This window comes from Staurois parvus, unplaced genomic scaffold, assembly GCF_062004578.1.
Source record: "Staurois parvus isolate SC_StPar_1 unplaced genomic scaffold, SC_StPar_1.0 ptg000074l, whole genome shotgun sequence".
In the NCBI taxonomy this organism is placed as follows: Eukaryota; Metazoa; Chordata; class Amphibia; order Anura; family Ranidae; genus Staurois; species Staurois parvus.
This window is the reverse complement of record NW_028317870.1, coordinates 1,622,452-1,640,004: the sequence shown is the minus strand read 5'-3', so window position 1 is coordinate 1,640,004 and position 17,553 is coordinate 1,622,452. Positions and strand designations below refer to the sequence as shown.

The 17,553-nt window shown below is 43.8% G+C and overlaps 1 protein-coding gene across 18 annotated transcripts in view; it reads left to right on the top strand.

Moving 5' to 3' along the window:
• Positions 1 to 17,553, top strand: part of PLEKHA6 (pleckstrin homology domain containing A6) — a 605,411-nt gene that overhangs the window by 145,473 nt on the left and 442,385 nt on the right. The window lies entirely within an intron of this gene.

The following is a 17,553-nucleotide window of genomic DNA, read 5'->3' as shown; positions in this document are numbered from 1 at the left end:
CGCCTGGGTTCCATCCCACTTCATGACCAGGTCATGTTTTTTAAAATATTTACCACTGCGCAAATTTAACTGGTAGTTGTGCCGTCATGCAACGCTGTACATAAATGACATTTATATCATTTGTTTCACACAAATAGAGCTTTCCTTTGGTGGTATTTGATCACCACTGGGTGATATAAACAAAAAAAGACTGAAAACTTTAAAAAAAAAACTTTTTTTACTTTCTGCTATAAAAACATCCAATAAAAAAATTTAAAACATCTTAATTTCCTCATTTAGGGCCAAACGTATGCATGTCTGCTACATGTCTTTGGTAAAAAAAAAAAAGAATCCCAATAAGTGAATTTTAATTGGTCTGTGTGAAAGGTAAAACATCACCAACTATGGTACATATACTACATTTTTTTTTATCTTAGTAATGGCAGTGATCAGTGGGACTGTGATAGTGTGGCAGGCAATCTGACACTAACTGTCATTGGCTGGGGGATACACTAACTGACATCACCAGTGACACTAAGGCTAGATTCACATCTGTGCGGGTGATGCCGCTGCGGATCCACACAAAAATCTGTGCAGCCACACCACCTGCACAGAGGAATGCCGCCCGCACTGGAAATCGCATCCGTACTGGGAACCGAGGTTCTCGTGCGGGCTGCGTTTTCAGAATAAGTGCAGGGACTTCTTGCCCCGGGGCACTGGAGTCCGTGCAAAACGTGGCACGCAGAAACGCGGATATGTTAACCAGGGGTAATACAGTGATCATTGATAATACTATACACCTATGGTCTCCAAACTGTGGCCCTTTGCTTGCCTTTATCTGGCCTTTGGGGCACTGTTCCTCCCACTGATACGAGAAATGATTCCTCCCACTGACACCAATGATGGGGCACTATTCCTCCCACTGACACCAATGATGGGGCACTATTCCTCCCACTGACACCAATGATGGGGCACTATTCCTCCCACTGACACCAATGATGGGGCATTATTCCTCCCACTGACACCAATGATGGGGCACTATTCCTCCCACTGACACCAATGATGGGGCACTATTCCTCCCACTGACACCAATGATGGGGCACTATTCCTCCCACTGACACCAATGATGTGGCACTATTCCTCCCACTGACAGTGATGATGGGGCACTATTCCACTGAGACCAATGATGGGGCACTATTCCTCCTACTGACATTAATGATGGGGCACTATTCCTCCCACTGACACCAATGATGGGGCACTATTCCACTGAGACCAATGATGGGGCACTATTCCTCCCACTGACACCAATGATGGGGCACTATTCCTCCCACTGACACCAATGATGGGGCACTATTCCTCCCACTAACACCAATGATGGGGCACTATTCCTCCCACTGACACCAATGATGGGGCACTATTCCTCCTACTGACACCAATGATGGGACACTATTCCTCCTACTGACACCAATGATGGGGCACTATTCTTCCAACTGAGACCAATGGGGCACTATTCCTCCCACTGACACCAATGATGGGGCACTATTCCTCCAACTGACACCAATGGGGCACTATTCCTCCCACTGACACCAATGATGGAGCACTATTCCTCCTACTGACACCAATGATGGAACACTATTCCTCCCACTGACACCAATGATGGGGCACTATTCCTCGTACTGACACCAATGATGTGGCACTATTCCTCCCACTGACACCAATGATGGGGCACTATTCCTCCCACTGACACCAATGATGGAGCACTATTCCTCCTACTGACACCAATGATGGGACACTATTCCTCCCACTGACACCAATGATGGGGCACTATTCCTCCTACTGACACCAATGATGGGGCACTATTCCTCCCACTGACACCAATGATGGGGCACTATTCCTCCTACTGACACCAATGATGGGGCACTATTCCTCCTACTGACACCAATGATGGGGCACTATTCCTCCCACTGACACCAATGATGGGGCACTATTCCTCCCACTGACACCAATGATGGGGCACTATTCCACTGACACCAATGATGGGGCACTATTCCTCCTACTGACATTAATGATGGGGCACTATTCCTCCTACTGACACCAATGATGTGGCACTATTCCTCCCACTGACACCAATGATGGGGCACTATTCCTCCCACTGACACCAATGATGGGGCACTATTCCTCCCACTGACACCAATGATGGGGCACTATTCCTCCCACTGACACCAATGATGGGACACTATTCCTCCTACTGACACCAATGATGGGGCACTATTCCTCCAACTGACACCAATGGGGCACTATTCCTCTTACTGACACCAATGATGGGGCACTATTCCTCCAACTGACACCAGTGGGGCACTATTCCTCCTACTGACACCAATGATGGGGCACTATTCCTCCAACTGACACCAATAATAGGGCACTATTCCTCCTACTGACACCAATGATGGGGCACTATTCCTCCTACTGACACCAATGATGAGGCACTATTCCTCTTATTGACACCAATGATGGGGCACTATTCCTCCTATTGACACCAATGATGGGGCACTATTCCTCCAACTGACACCTATGGGGCACTATTCCTCCTACTGACACCAATGATGGGGCACTATTCCTCCTACTGACACCAATGATGGGGCACTATTCCTCCAACTGACACCAATGGGGCACTATTCCTCCTACTGACACCAATGATGAGGCACTATTCCTCCTACTGACACCAATGATGGGGCACTATTCCTCCTATCGACACCAATGATGGGGCACTATTCCTCCTATTGACACCAATGATGGGGCACTATTCCTCCTATTGACACCAATGATGGGGCACTATTCCTCCTACTGACACCAATGATGGGGCACTATTCCTCCTACTGACACCAATGATGAGGCACTATTCCTCTTATTGACACCAATGATGGGGCACTATTCCTCCTATTGACACCAATGATGGGGCACTATTCCTCCAACTGACACCTTTGGGGCACTATTCCTCCTACTGACACCAATGATGGGGCACTATTCCTCCTACTGACACCAATGATGGGGCACTATTCCTCCAACTGACACCAATGGGGCACTATTCCTCCTACTGACACCAATGATGAGGCACTATTCCTCCTACTGACACCAATGATGGGGCACTATTCCTCCTACTGACACCTATGGGGCACTATTCCTCCTACTGACACCAATGATGGGGCACTATTCCTCCTACTGACACCAATGATGGGGCACTATTCCTCCTATCGACACCAATGATGGGGCACTATTCCTCCTATTGACACCAATGATGGGGCACTATTCCTCCTATTGACACCAATGATGGGGCACTATTCCTCCTACTGACACCAATGATGGGGCACTATTCCTCCAACTGACACCTATGGGGCACTATTCCTCCTACTGACACCAATGATGGGGCACTATTCCTCCTATTGACACCAATGATGGGGCACTATTCCTCCTACTGACACCAATGATGGGGCACTATTCCTCCTACTGACACCAATGATGGGGCACTATTCCTCCAACTGACACCTATGGGGCACTATTCCTCCTACTGACACCAATGATGGGGCACTATTCCTCCAACTGACACCTATGGGGCACTATTCCTCCTACTGACACCAATGATGGGGCACTATTCCTCCTATTGACACCAATGATGGGGCACTATTCCTCCTACTGACACCAATGATGGGGCACTATTCCTCCTACTGACACCAATGATGGGGCACTATTCCTTTAACTGACACCAGTGGGGCACTATTCCTCCTACTGACACCAATGATGAGGCACTATTCCTCCTACTGACACCAATGATGGGGCACTATTCCTCCTACTGACACCTATGGGGCACTATTCCTCCTACTGACACCAATGATGGGGCACTATTCCTCCTACTGACACCAATGATGGGGCACTATTCCTCCTATCGACACCAATGATGGGGCACTATTCCTCCTATTGACACCAATGATGGGGCACTATTCCTCCTATTGACACCAATGATGGGGCACTATTCCTCCTACTGACACCAATGATGGGGCACTATTCCTCCAACTGACACCTATGGGGCACTATTCCTCCTACTGACACCAATGATGGGGCACTATTCCTCCTATTGACACCAATGATGGGGCACTATTCCTCCTACTGACACCAATGATGGGGCACTATTCCTCCTACTGACACCAATGATGGGGCACTATTCCTCCTACTGACACCAATGATGGGGCACTATTCCTCCTACTGACACCAATGATGGGGCACTATTCCTCCTACTGACACCAATGATGAGGCACTATTCCTCCCACTGACACCAATGATGGGGCACTATTCCTCCCACTGACACCTATGGGGCACTATTCCTCCTACTGACACCAATGATGGGGCACTATTCTTCCTATTGACACCAATGATGAGGCACTATTCCTCCTACTGACACCAATGATGGGGCACTATTCCTCCTACTGACACCAATGATGGGGCACTATTCCTCCTACTGACACCAATGATGGGGCACTATTCCTCCTACTGACACCAATGATGGGGCACTATTCCTCCTACTGACACCAATAATGGGGCACTATTCCTCCTACTGACACCAATGATGGGGCACTATTCCTACTACTGACACCAATGATGGGGCACTATTCCTCCTACTGACACCAATGATGGCGTGCGATTTCTCCCACTACCAATGATGGGGCACTATTCCTCCTACTGACACCAATGATGGCGTGCGATTTCTCCCACTACCAATGATGGGGCACTATTCTTCCTACTGACACCAATGATGGCGTGCGATTTCTCCCACTACCAATGATGGGGCACTATTCCTCCCACTGACACCAATCGGGTATGGAAATTTTTAAAAAACTACTTGTCCAGGGACTAAATCGGTGCCCCAATCTACTTGTTCCTCATGACAATCTACTTGTCCAGATAAAAAAAATCTGTAATATTTTTAACATTGCGCTGTTTATCCCCTCCTCGCCTCCCTGTCTCTCTCCAGCACCGCACTCGGGGGCTAGCAGGGAGGGGAGAGACCTTGCAGTGTAATGAGCACCGATTGGCTGCTCGTCAGGAAAGGGTGGGTCAGGGCTTATACTTTATCCCTTTCGCTGCCAGAGCCGTTTTTGCATTTTTTTTGCACACTTTTAACCACTTCAAGTCCTGATATTTTTACCCCCTTCCTGTCCAGGCCAATTTTCAGCTTTCAGTGCTATCACAATTTGAATGACAATTGCGCGGTCATGCAACACTGTAACCATATGAATATTTTAGCATTCTTTTGAGACAGATAAAGCTTTATTTTGGTGGTATTTATTCACCACTGGGATTTTTATTTTTCTTGCTATATAAATGAAAATGGCCAAAAATTTTGAAAAAAAAGTGTTTTTCTTATAAAATTTTGCAAATAAATAATATTTCATCATAAATCTTGGCCAAAATTTGTTCAGTTATCTTATTAGTAAAAAAATAAATAACCCAAATTAGTTTATAACCAAAAGTTATAATTTAAAAAAAAAATGTATTTTTATTTTTTTTTATATTATTATTTATGGGTTTTTTTTTTTTTTTTACACAGATTGCTTTTGCACCCATAAAGGCTGTAAAAGCAATCATTTCTCCTTCTCTCTGGCCATTGAGAAATACTGTGTGAGCTGTGATTTTTTACAGCTTGTCACATGGTACAAGGCAGTTGTGAATAGCCTTGTACCATGTGACCTCTGTGATCATTCACATATTTCACACGTAGTAAGCAATGATGTCGGAAGTGACATCTTGCTTACTACTCTGCATGTGATCACTGATTGCCCAATCAGTGATCACATGATCGGGACCTCGTACAGAGGTCCTGTCCGATGATCGATATTCCACTGTGTCCAGAGGACACAGCGGGCACCGGATCGCGGTGCTGCGCACTCCCAGGGAGCGCGCACAAGCAGAGGGCAGGGAGGCTGTTTATAAACGGCCAACCGACCCTGCACTGCCACCGTCTGGCCATTTATATACAACAGCCGGACAGGAAGTGGTTAAAAATAATTTTAGGCCTGAAGATTACATAAAACCCCCAAACATTATATATTTTCAGAAAGCAGAGACCCTAGAGAACAAAATGGTGGTAGTTCCAATTTTTTATGTTGCATGATATTACCACAAAATTTCAGTAAAAAATACAAGTAAGTTAATTTTAGGGCACAAAAAAACAATAACTTGCCTTTTTTTTTGTAAAATATAAAAGATGAGGTTGCAGCGAGTAACTGGATATCCAACTTGTCAAACCTTAAATTTGTGCGCGCTCGTGAAATGGTGATGAATTTCAGTACCCTATATTATCTATAGATGACACTTTTAAAGCTCCTTTATAGATCACCAGTTTAGTGTTATGTAGGAAGCCTGGTGCTAGAATTATTGCTCTCATTCTGGCGTGCGCGGCGATATGTAACGTGTATTGCAGTAGATGGTTTCATGCGTAGGCGCCCCAGCGTGTGCTTTTACGTTTGTACATGTGTATATGTGGGGGCCTAAATATTTTTTTGGGGGGAGGGAGGGGGGTATGTGCTTGGGTGTAACTTTCATTTTTTACTTTTTTTCATCACATAGGGGATAATGTCCCCTATGTGATGATTTTTGGTGACAGGTTCTCTCTGAGACATCCAAGGTCTAAAAGACCCTGGATGTCTCCCCTCTGCTCCACTGGGGATTGCTCTTTCCTGGAGATTGGAATGCAATCTCTCAACGAGGACCCGGAAGTGACATCATAATGTAATTTCCGGGTCAGCACAAGAGGAGGAGGGGAGCAAACTTGTCCGCTCTTCTCCCTCCGATGGCCTGCAGATGGCCAAGTGGAGCCCAGGAGACCGCACGCTGGGGGCGTGGAGAGGCTGGCACTGTGTGGAAGCAATCGGCGGCAGTGCTGCTGCTGATTGCTTCACCGGCCAGGTGAGCCCTGCTGCTTACCCGCAGAAGGGTAAAGGTAGAAACTACCTACCCGGCGCCCGGAACTACATGTCCGGGCGTCGGACAATAGGAATTCAACATCCCTGCCAATGATGGGACACTATTCCTCCCACTGGCACCGATGATTGGGCATTATTCCTCCTACTGACAGCAATGATGTCGTGCGATTTCTCCCACTACCGGTGATGAGGTACTGTTCCTCCCATTCACACCAACAACTTCAGGCCCCCTAAAGTTTGAAGGATAGTAAACTGGCCTTTTGTTTAGACCCCTGCTATACTCTGTCACTGTACCAAATGACACTGGCTGGGAAGGGCTAACATCTTGGGGCAATCAAAGGGTTAACTGTGTACCTAAAAATGTGTAATGTGTGTAGCTTTCTACTAAATTTCTGCTTGTTCCTTCTCCCTGTTTTGCAGGGAGAGGAAACAAAACAGATCATTCCCTCTGTACAGAGCCCTGTGTTGTTGTCAGCACAGGGCTGTGGGCTGTGATTGGGCACAACCAATCAGCAGGTCTCAGCCATGAGTCGTTGTCTGAAACTTGCTGAAAAAAATCCTGCTGTGGCCAGTCAGTGAGAGGCACCTGCTCTGAACCTGGAAGAAGGCAACAACATACAAGTATGTGTCTGTACAAGCCGCCTGCCCGCAGTTGGCATGTGGTTAAAGTGATTTATTCCTCAGGGCCTGTTCACACTATGTGTATTTTCTCATGCATAAACGCATGTAACTGCAGTGACACACAGAAAACAGTAGTTTTCTCTGTGTCGTGTCCACACCAGAACACCAGTAGTGTTTCTCTGCGTTCCAGAGCTGTGCTGTATTATATAACATGTCTGCATGAAATTGCACCTCTCTGGATGATTCTGCATATCACCGCACAACAAGTGCAGTACACTGAGCTGCCATGCAGTGACCTGAATAAAGTGTCACTTTGTACACTTTAAAGGTCAAAATATAAAAAAAGGGAGCTGTGTGATTCAATAAAATCCGCATCACACAGCTGCCTGCCACACAGAACTACAGACCAAAACAGCTGCTACCCACACACTAAACTGCTCCAGTTTATGGCGTGGGAAAGTGTGAATGGGCCCTCAACAAATGAGATTCATCAGCATGTCAGCTCAGCAGCAATACTGCTAGGAACAATCACTCTTGGGCTGCTTTCACACTGATCGGCTTTTCTTCTGTTTTTGTTTGAAAAAAGCGGAAGAAAAATGCATGAGCATTAATTCCTATGAAACTCTTCTTACTGGTAATTTGTGGGTCTGTTGCATTTTTCAATGTCCTGCAAGTTGCATATTTGGTGTGATTAAAAAAAAAAAGCATCAAAAACACACCTCCCAATTGAAATGAATTGAAACACATAAAAAATGCACCCGTGGTTGCATTTTTTGCGTGTTTTTTTGTCATGTCCTTTTTTCACTGGTGCAAAACGGAGTAAAAACGTGACAAAAATGCATGTGTTTTTACAGTGTTTTTGCAGTGGAACAGTGTGAAAAAGCCTTAGGGCTAGTTCACACTAGATGAAGTTCAGTTTTCTTTTTTTTTTCCATGTATTCCAATGGCCCTGGTTCACATTAGTGCAGTCAGTTCCAGGAAGTTTCTGGTGCAGAAACAAAAGTAGAACGTGCTGCATTTTTTCTGCACAGAACCAAACTGGAACATGGCAAGCTGTATCAAAACTGCATTGGAACTGCGTGTGGTATGAACTGTAAGCAAAAACATATTATATTATACAGGATTTATATAGCGCCAACAGTTTGCTCAGCGCTTTACAATATAACGGGAGACAATACAGCAACAATACAGATCAATACAAGAGGGATAGGAGGGCCCATATCCGGAATGCATCTGGAGTGCATTTTTGTAGTATGAACTGGCCCTTAAAATGTATGTAAACCCTAACAATACATGTCTCTTATTTTCTCCCATTTGGTCTGCTAGTGTTACTAAAGCCAGGGCCCTGCATTCTCACTCTTATCTGGTCTCCCACAGTACACAGAACATGGAATTATTTTAGTAAATATAAACTGCAAAATACCTTTTCTCATCAGCAGTGTATAGCAGTCTCATGACTTCTATCAATGTCCAGCAGATCACTGGTTAAAGCTTGTTCTTATTCTCCCCTATGAGGGTGCAGGACCCCTCACCCTCTGTCTCGGCAGTGCTAATTGGTCCTGTGCTAATCACATGCACTCTGCCGTGGAAAAAAACAACTCTCTAGCAATACACACCAAACTGAGCATGTGCAGCTTGCCTCTGAGCCTCCGTTCTATCAGCAGGTATATTGGGGACAGTAGAAGAAGGGGAGGATCAGAGGAGACAAAATCAAACATCCTTTTTACACAATGCAGAGGATTAACCCCTTAGGTTCCACAGTGAGTATAACAAGCATGTTTTACTGCATATACAGACTGATTTTACTGTTGTGGGTTTAGTAACATCTTATATTCCATTAAAAGCATTTTATTATATCTGTTCAACAAGTGCAAAGAAAATTAGGTGTTCATCCAGCCAGAAACCTTGTGAGCTGTTTACTCTTTGCCTCTGGACTGTTATGAATTAGCATTGTATCCTCCTATCTCCTTGTACTACAAAACACTCCCCTCTTGTAGAGAAGAGAGGATCATGTTATGTAGTCCAAACACACTCCCTTTCTTGGGTGACAATGCTGCCTTAATACACTTCTCATCCCAGGACAGGAAGTGATTTAATGGCAGGAGTACCAGGTTAAAATAAAATGAAAAAAAGTGTGAAAAAAAAAAGAAAAGAAATCTAAGAGCAGATAAGCTGCAATACTATCAGTTCTTGTTCTTGGGGTTTATATACACTTTAATGCGTTTCTATGAAATGTTGCAGCAAATGCTTTGCTTGGCTTTGCTTTGCAGTTGCTGAAGGAGGATGATTTATAGCAGAGTAACACCCAATGCTGCTGCCAGCTGGCTCTAACGATCTATAGCACTAGGCTAAGTTCACATTTTACAAAAAAATAATAAATGCCTTTTTTCAGGTAAAAAAAAAAATGTGTATTTATTTTTGTACACTGCAGCCTGTAAAGCTTTGCACCCGCGATCAGCAGACTACTGGAACACTGGCTGCAAGTACTGATTGAATGCTGGCTATCCAGCAGGATTGTTGTTGGTACCTTTCGGTACGTGTGTACCTGGTCTTCCAGGTAATGGTATTTTGTAAAACTTTTAGGACATCAAGCCTACTTCCCACCCTTTCTTTTTATATTTTTTAGATCTATGTTTCTCTCCTCATGCACCTGTGGAGGTAGTCTACTTCATCTCAACTGAGGGACGACATGGTAGGAAGGGGGAACTGTTCTAATACTGGTTCTTATAGAGGGAAAACATCACTTCTGATATACACTATATTGCCCGAAGTATTAGGGGGCCTGCCATTATACGCACATGCAATTTAATGGCATCCCAGTCTTAGTCCGTAGGGTTCAATATTAAGTTGGCCCACCCTTTGCAGCTAGAACAGCTTCAACTGTTCTGGGATGGCTGTTCACAAGGTTTAGGAATGTGTCTATGTGAATGTTTGACCATTCTTCCAGAAGTACATTTGTGAGGTCAGGCACTGATGTCAGACGAGAAGGCCTGGCTGGCAGTCTGCACTCTAATTCATCCCAAAGATGTTCTATTGGGTGTTCAGGCCAGTCAAGTTCCTCCACCCCAAACTCTCTCAGCCATGTCTTTATGGATCTTGCTTTGTGCACTAGTACGCAGCCATGTTGGAACAGGAAAGGGCCATCCCCAAACTGTTCCCACAAAGTTGGGAGCATGAAATTGTCCAAAATGTCTTGTATGCTGATGCCTTAAAAGTTCCCTTCACTGGAACTAAGGTGCCAAGCCCAACCCCTGAAAAACAACTCCACACCATAATCCCCCTCCACCATACTTTACACTAGGCACAATGCAGTCAGGCAAATACCGTTCTCCTGGCAACTGTCAAACCCAGACACATCCATCGGATTGCCAGACAGAGAAGTATGATTTGTCACTTCAGAGAACACGTCTCCACTGCTCTGGAGTCCAGTGGCAGCGTGCTTTACACCACTGCATCTGACGCTTTGCATTACACTTGGTGATGTAAGGCTTGAATGCAGCTGCTCAGCCATGCGCTGAGCCCGCTCTGTCATTTTACATGGCCTACCACTTCATGGCTCTTGTTCTCAGTTGCTTCCACTTTGTTATAATACCACTAACAGTTGACCGTGGAATATTTAGTAGCAAGGAAATTTCACTGATGGACTTATTGCTCAGGTGGCAACCTATCACGGTACCATGCTTGAATTCACTGAGCTCCTGAGAGCGTCCCATTCTTTCACAAATGTTTGTAGAAGCAGTCTGCATACCTAGGTGCTTTATTTTATACACCAGTGGCCATGACGGTTACTGGCATACCTGACTCCAATGATTTGGAGGGCTGGCCCAATACTTTTGGCAATATAGTGTATCTGTACATTTTTGCCTGAATTTGAATGTCCGAATGTAAGTGTAGTTTTAATTTATAAAACCTAATAAATTAAAGTGGTACTAAACCCAGGACCATGCAAAGGCAATTATTTTAGTAAATATAAACTGCTAAATACCTTTTCTCATCAGCAAATAGAGCAGTCTTGTGACTTTGTTATCAGTGTCCAGCTAAGCACTGATTAAAGCTTGAAGGAGGAGTTTTCATTCTACTCTGACTTCCCTATGAGATTGCATAACCCCTGACCATCTGTCTGGACAGTGCTGATTGGCCCTGTGCTGATCACATGCATCCTCTCAAGTAAAATAAAAAAATTCTCTAGCAGTACACACCAAACTGAGCATGTGCAGAGTGTCACCAAGACTATGTTCTATCGGGAGATAAAATGGAGACTAACCCCTTAAGTTCCATGGTGAGTATAACAAGCATGCTTTACTGCATATACAGACTGATTTTATTGTTGTGGGTTTAGTAACACTTTAATGGAATTTACGCGAGGACTGCTGAAGCCAGGTAGAGAGAGGGCTGAGATCCCTGCTGGAGGACCACATTGTTGAGCTATTGTTAACCTTGAGGTGCATCTACATTGGTGAAGATTCACCTAACTGGGCCATGGAGGTGTATAAGTTATATGCACTTGGGATGATGAAGGACTAGATCTCCAGAGCACCCCCCCCCCCCATGAAATCAGATGTCAAGAATCCCACACCCTCCCTAACATCACTGTGCACCCCCTTTGGGGGCTGAGTCAGTTACCAGTATCTGCTGAATGCTGAAACCGGGGGAGGCAGAGATGAGGGGGTGCTGCAGCTGCACTGAGAAGTGCAGGATTTGGCAGAGGAGTTTTTTCTCTCTGCTGCAGACTACTGATATAAAGTGGGGGCGGAGACAAGGGGGTACCTGCAGGAGAGGTGCAAGGGTCACATGAAATGGCTTGGAGGGCCAGTTTCATTCCATGGGTCTTGTGTTTGACACCTTTGCTCTAATTGTTTTGGACATAAGGATTTGTTTATGCACAATTGAAGCACAGAGACACTTTATGGTTTACAGTTGGTTTATGCACAATATAAGCACAACATTTGTTTATGGTTTATAAAATAGATATTTATTTGGAAGTAGTTTGGAGCACAGAGACACTTTATTATTATTTTTATGAGCTAATCATTTTTTAATTAGTATACAAATTGGCTTTAAAGGAATTGCTTCACTGTTATTTATTGCTTATAGAAGGAGGAAACAATCATCTCTCAGCTTGCTGTCCTTGAAGATTTCTAGAAATACCATAACCTAAAAGTGTAATTGGGATTTTATTGTACAGGTCGTCTGTTTTCAGGAAATACAAAGCTTAAGGGGTCTTCAGTAAATGCTCAAGCCAAAAATGCACATCTTAACCGTTCTACTGCCACCGCAATAGGAACTATGATGGTGGCTTTGGGGGGTTTTGCACACATTGTGTGTAAATCTGATAACTTATCAGATGGAGGTGACCCAGTCGCTGTGCATTCGCAGAATTGATCGCTTCCAGAACTCTCCTGTGCCAGTCCTTTCTTCCTGCACCCTTGGCATGCAGGGCCAGTGCTAGGCTATTTTGCACCCTAAGCAAGACGAGCTACTTACACCCCCCCCCCCAAAAAAAATAAAACTTCACCTGTATTTCTACTTCACTCCTCGTAGCACACATCCTTTTTCCTCTAAATTTTCCTCATATTTTCCACCCTTGACAAATCCTTTCCTCCAAATCCCCACAATCCCACCTTCTAGCACAAATCCCACCTCCTAGCACAACCCCCTCCAAATTATCCTTCCCAGCACAAATCTTTCTTCCCCACCCAAGTCCCCCCTTCCTAGCACAAATTAACCCACCCCATCTCCTCCAATGACTGCTCATCTCTTGGCGGCAGGGAACCGAGAATGAATCAAACACTGAACATGCCGACGTAAGAGCGATCCTGTGTCGTCTGCCTTATGGAAGATCATTTTTCATACAAGTACATGGTACAGCAAGCACATATCCACATTATCAAATGTTGAGTTTACATATTCTATAATTCCAGGAGTTCAGCTTAAAGAATATGTAAACCCAACATTTTATGTTGCTGACATGTGCCTGCTTGTATGAAAAAGTAACCCAGAAAGGAGCAGGACCTTTTATTTTTGGTCATAAGCTTCACGCAAAACGATTTGCTGCGATTGCTGTGTGATAAATTGCGTGACAATTGTGGAAAAACCGCACCGTGTTTTAGGTGCCATTAAAAATGAATGGCACAGAAACACACATGCTGCGGTTTGCCAATATGCATGTATTAGTGCATCTCGATGCCATCTTTGCCTTCTAAGGCAACAGGTCAGTGCAACTGCAATGCACAGTAATGCTTTGTGATACGGTGTGGTGCAAAAAGAGTCAGAACCGGTGTTAAATGTACTGAGGTGCGTTGATGGTCCATCGAAAATGTGCTGCCTTAATGCATTGCATGTTAATGCACAACATAACAGTAAGGCCTAGTTCACACTGGTATTGAAAGCAGGCGTTTGAGGGGTGTTTTTAATGCCCCTCAAACGCCTATGCAAATTATATTATGGACAGCACATAATGCTGTTCATATTATCAAAACATGAAGCGTTAGCGTTGCATTGCTTAAAAATTGGAGCCTCATGTTGAGACAGGAGGAGTTTGAAGCCTTTCAACGCCTCCCAATCAAGTCTATGGTGATGCCCCACAAATGCGCTGGCAGGCATGTGCAGAGCGTTTGCAATGGGGTTGCATCACGTTAATACCATTAGAGTTTATTATAGGCATTTGTGGTGCAGTTTTAACGCTTGTAAAATGCTTATAAAATGCCTCAAAACTGCGTATAGGTTGTTTGGGTAGTGTTTTTAATGCTTGCAAAACGCCCATACTAAAACTCATTAACACCTGTCTAACGCCCATACTAACACTATAGGGGCGTTTCTGAAGAGTTAGAAGTTTAGTCAAGCATGAACAAGCCCTTAGACTTAGATGTAACAAGGATTAAAAACCATGAAAGCTTATATTTTATTTTAAAAAGTGTAATTTGTTTATTATATACAGTTTCAGCAAACTAAATATATTTCAGTTAGGGTGTACAGCTGCTGTAAAGATTTTTGTTTTTATGCTAGATACTGTAGGGAAGGGTTATAATCCCTGTGCATTTTTTTTGCTGTCTGTGTTGGAGAGATTGCCCTTCTGTCTTAATAGGCTGTTAGAAACAATCTCTGCATAGCACTATTAATTCAAGTCAACTACAATATCCAGTACATTGTAGTCAACTAAAATCTCCAGTATCATAAACAAACAAAAATTTACTTTTCTTTAACCACTTGCCCTCCAGAGGATTTACCCCCCTTCCTGATCAGGCCAATGTTTGCTTTACGGTGCTGTGTTACTTTAACTGACAATTGCACGGTCATGCAACGCTGCACCCAAATTAAATTTACGTCCTTTTTTTCCCACAAATTGAGCTTTCTTTTGGTGGTATTTGATCGCCTGTGCATTTTTTTAAATTTTTTGCGCTATAAAAAAAGCCCGACAATTTTGAGCAAAAAAACTATATTTTTGAATTTTTGCTATTAAGCACTTGCCAACCGCGCTATAGCCGAATGACGGCTACAGTGCGGTTGTCCAGTTCTGGGAGGGCGTCATATGACATCCTCCCAGAACGCGATCTCCATGATTGCTGTGTCCTTTGGACACAGCTGATCACGTGATGTGGTAAAAAGCCAATCACAGCGGCCTTTTACCACGTGATCAGCTGTGTCCAATGACACAGCAGATCACCAGGTAAATACAGTTGCTGGTTATCGGCTGCACTTTCCGCACGCTGTCACAGCGTGAAGAAAGTATTGCCGAGAACCGGCAATTGTCAATGAACAGATCGGCACTGATGATTGGTGCCCTCATGCCGCCCACCTGTGCCCAGCAGTCAGTGCCCATTAGTGACGCCTATCAGTGCAGCCTCATCAATGCACATCAGTGATTGAGAAAAATTACCTGTTTCCAAAATTTATAATAGAAACAAAGAAAAACTTTTTTTTTTAAATTTTTTGCTGTTTGTTTATAGCGCAAAAAATAAAACACCCAGCCATGAATAAATACCACCAAAAGAAAGGTCTATTTGTGTGAAAAAAATGATAAAAATTTCATATGGGTACAGGGTTGCATGACCCCGCAATTGTCATTCAAAGTGTGAAAGCTCTGAAAGCTGAAAAATGGCCTGGACAGGAAGGGGGTATAAGTGCCTGGTAGGCAAGTGGTTAAACATGTCCAGTAAAAAAATCAAATTTTGTCATAAATTTAGGCCCAAATGTATTAGGTTACATGTCTTTGCTAAAAAAAAATCCCAATACGTGTAAAGTAAATGGTTTACGTGAAAGCTTTAGCATTATAGATACTGGAATTTAATTTTATTTTGTTTACTAGTAATGGGGGCGATCTGCGACTTATAGCTGGACTACGGCAGGCATTCTGACACTGGAGGGAACTGACTTGGTGTCACTGACATCCCCAGTGACACCAATACAACGATCAGTGCTAAAAGGAAAGCACTGACACTGTACTAATGGCACTTGGCAGGAAGGGGTTAACATGAGGGGGCAATTAAAAGGTTAACTGTGTGCTGGGAGTGTTTTACTAGGGAACTGTGTCCGTGTGCTTCACTGTATGCACACTGCTTTGGATGGCTGTGCTGTGCCCAGCCATCCAAAGCAGAGTGCCCGAGCTAACAGGGAGGAGAACTGTTAGTAAACAAAACAGTTCTCCTCCCTGTTGAAGATCGTCAGAAATCACCAGGCGCTGGCGAGTAATCACTGGCCGGACCCGGTGATTGACAGCTGCAGCCGCAAATGGCGGCGCAGGTAAGGCTCGCGCGCCCCTTACCCGGAAATGTGAAATTGTGTTTATATACGTGATTTTGCGCACCCGTGCCAGTATTTCTGCTATAGGGCGGATGGGAAGCGGTTAAAATATAAAAAACTAAATAAATATAAACTCTATTGGCTGTAATGCCATTGCACATATTACCTGAATATATAAACATTTACAGTTCTCTGTTAATGAAAACAAGTATCAAGTAACATCTTTATAAATAAAAGCAAGCTTCGTAAACAAACAAGAATATTGTTTTTTTGACCATTGTAAATTTTGACATTAGATTTCGATTTAGTTTTAGTCATAGTCTTTTGATTAAAATGCCATTTTAGTTTCAGTCGTATTTTAGTCATCTGAATTGAAACTGAATTTTATTTTTGTTTAGTTTTTGTCTGAAAACAGGCAGCTGACGAAAACTATGATGAAAATATTTTTGTCTATGAAATTAAAACTGCTGCATAGAGAGGGGAAGTCCTATTTCTGGCAGTTGAAACCAAGCCGGGGTCGTTTTTTGAAAATGTATCCTTATTTAAAAATTTACAGTCACGGTTACAAAATATTGGATTTAACATCCCTTTCTGGTGACACTTGTCCCGAGGCTAGGTTCACACTGTAACTGGCCCAGGAGCATGTGTCACACTCAAGTTCCCAGTGTATCACCCTGTTCCAGCTTCCTAGATATGCTTTAACGCTAGCTGCGATGGCGGACAAGACGCTTCCCCCTCCCCCATGGCACAATGCAGTTATCAGGGATCTGGCTGCTTTGCTAGTGAGTGCCTATCTCCATTTCCTAGTGCTTGCCCAAGGCAAGGACCAGCAAAGGAATGCAGGGAGAGGGGAGGCATCGTCACATACTCCTTGGGCAACTCTTGGGCAAATGGTGATTGGGGGTTGGCTCCTTGCTCGATAAGGACTGTATGTGCAAGGAGTAAAGTGGTGAACAGAATGTATAAAGTTTACATCAATTTTTACTGAGACTTAACCGTTTCAATACCGTGCAATTTTACACCTTCCTGCCCAGGCCAGTTTTCAGCGCTCTCACACTTTGAATGACAATTGCGCGGTCATACAACATTGTACCCAAACTAAAATTTTATCATTTTCTTCACACAACTAGAGCTTTCTTTTGGTGGTATTTAATCACCGCTGGGGTTTTTATTTTTTGCTAAATTAACAAAAAAAGACCAAACATTTTGAAAAAAAAACACATTTTTCTTTGTTTCTGTT